The sequence below is a fragment of the Pantherophis guttatus genome, chromosome 1 (assembly GCF_059756535.1).
Source record: "Pantherophis guttatus breed Tessera chromosome 1, ASM5975653v1, whole genome shotgun sequence".
NCBI classification, from domain to species: Eukaryota; Metazoa; Chordata; class Lepidosauria; order Squamata; family Colubridae; genus Pantherophis; species Pantherophis guttatus.
Window position 1 is genome coordinate 9,862,219 of NC_142063.1, and position 2,887 is coordinate 9,865,105.

The following is a 2,887-nucleotide window of genomic DNA, read 5'->3' on the forward strand; positions in this document are numbered from 1 at the left end:
TAATTCTTCCCGGCTTCCCGATGATTATCAATTCCAGCTATATTTCTTCCGCCTTCTCCACCCCCCTTGACCAGTTCTGTGACCTGCCGTACAGTCCTGGACGTGTAAATGGATTTGTTTTGTTCTAAAATTAGCCTCTCCTCCGTACTCAAATGTGTCCAGCAGAGCGAATGGTCTTGTTCAAGGGGTCTCCAAACATGGACATTTTAAAGACTACTGGACTTCAACTCCCAAAAAGGACTTCAACTCCCAGAATTCCCCAGCCGGTATGGAGAGCATGGTCCATAAGTGGAACCAGCCTCTAGAGTCCTGGGGTGCGAAGATCCATCTTCCAGTCACGGGAGCAGACACTTGTGGGGTGCCTGGACCCATAATTCATCCTACAGCAGGGGTCTCCAACCTTGGCAACTTTTAAGACTTGTGGACTTCAACTCCCAGAATTCCTCAGCCAGGAATTCAAAGCTGGCTGAGGAATTCTGGGAGTTGAAGTCCACAAGTCTTAAAGTTGCCAAGGTTGGAGACCTATCCTACAGGATGCAAACCATAGAGAGGGATCTTTGTAGTCCACCTCCTTGGCCCAAGCCGAGGAAGCCATCTTGTTGTCCTTCAAACCAAACAAACATGGCTGCCTGAGGGATTCTGGGAGTTGAAGTCCACAAGCCTTAAAATGGCCCCATGTTTGGAGAAACCTTGGTCTTCTTTAACCGTTTCCTTAAAAAAAAAAATTGCTTCTATATTTTTTTATCCCCCACCTCCCGTCTTCACTCGGTATAATCTTCGTACGACTGCCTCCTCACGCTGTTTTATTTTTATTTTTTCTCTCTCTCTTTTTTAAACCAGTCTCGTAAATTCCTCTCCTCCCATTATTCTCTGCCTTCTGTATCTCTCTGCCCATCTTCCACTCCCTATCAGGACCGCTTGAAGAAAGGGGGAAAAAAATAAACAAAAACTAACATCGAACTGGGAGTGGGGGAAGCATTTTGTAAATATCTAATCCGTTGAACGTCGTGGCTGCGTGCTGGCATCTCTGCCTTCAGATGGAGTGAAAACTGTCCCTTCGTATTTTCTTAGTCTGGACAATTTTATTGGGGGATTGTGGGGGGGGGGCAAACAAACAAAGAAACAAACAACCCCTTTTCTTGTTTATGCATTTATTTTTGTTCTGGAATTAAAAGAAAATAAAACTTGTATCCTTGAAAATAAAAACGAAAAGTATTAAATGGTTGAAAGCGGCGTTCTGACTTATTTGAGGCCTACAGCCTCTCTCTAGTCCTTTTGCCCTAGAAAATCTTCTGGGGGAGACCCCCCCCTTCCCCATAAATTGCATTCATCAATAACTTATCAATTGTGGGGGCCTTGGTGCCCTCTGAGCTTGGTGGTTTTCTTCAAGATGTTTCATGACCGAACTAGGTAACAACATCAGTGCTAGAAGGGAGTGGAGTTTGCAGAGAAGAGGAGGAGGAGGACTATGGGGGTCCTTCGTGCTATTTGAGCTTGTTTATTTTCTTGCAGACGTTTCACTACCCAACTAGGTAACATCATCAGTGCCAGAGGGGAGTGGGGTTTTCAGAGGAGGAGGAGGACTGTGAGGTCCTTGGTGCTGTCTCTGAGCTTGGTGGTTTTCTTTTAGGCATTTCAGTACCCAACTAGGTAACATCATCAGTGCTAGAAGGAGGTGGGGTTTGTTTATATACGAGTGGCTTGTGGTGTCGGTGGAGGTGTTATTTGTTCTGTAGTTGCTTGATTAGGCTGCTCTTTGTTGGTTGCTTGTTCGAGTTGGCAGCAGCAACTCCCTTTTAGCACTGACATTACCTAGTAAGGTAATGAAATGTCTTTTTAAAAAAAACTAAGTATAGAGAGCATCAAAGACCCCAAAGTCCTCCTTTCTCCACTCCACGAATCCCTTCTAGCACTGATGATGTTACCTCGTAGGGTAATGAAATGTCTTCAAAAAAACCCCAAAAAACTAAGTATAGAAAGCATCAAATACCCCAATGTCCGTCCTTCCTCCACTCCACAAATCCCTTCTAGCACTGATGCCATTATCTAGTAGGGTAATGAAATGTCTTTAAAAAAAAAACTAAGTACAGAGAGCATCGAAGACTCCAAAGTCCTCCTTCCTCCACTTCACAAATCCCTTCTAGCACTGATGATGTTACCTAGTAGGGTAATGAAAGGTCTGCAAAAAAAGCAACCAAGCTCAGAGAGCACCAAGGATCCCAAAGTCCTTCCTCCACTCCACAAATGCCTTCTAGCACTGATGATGTTACCTAGTTGGGTAATGAAAGGTCTGCAAAAAAAAAAAAGCACCAAGGACCCCACACTCCTCCTCCTTCCCCCCCCACACCTCCTCCACAAACCCCACTCCCTTCTAGCACTGATGATGTTATCTAGCTGGGTCATGAAACGTCTGCAAGAAAACGAGCAAGCTCAGAGAGCACCAAGGACCCCACCGTTCAAACCCTGAGATGCAAGTCTTCCGTTGGCCGATCAACTTGACATTTTATATTTCAAGACAGTATAATTCCAGGTGAGCAAAGACCCTTTTTAGAGCCGAGTTCACTTCCGCAGGTTGACAATTTGTAATCTCCCCAATCTTGGCCACCATCGTATCATTCAGTGTTTCGGGGTCTACGAAGGGCTTCCTTCCGCAACCTCACTTTTGGGAGAAAAAGCTTAAAAGGGGCGAGGGGGTGGGGGAAATTCTCCAACCCTGCATCTCTGCTTCTTCCTTCAGTCAAGCCGGATGACAAACTCGGGTACCAATATATATTTTTTCTCTTAAGAATGGGATTTCGAACATATTTTTAATGTTCTTCCATGATCCTAAAAGGATCTTGGTAGCCTCTGTTGCTTCCCCAGCCTGTCCTATTTCAGATTATTATTA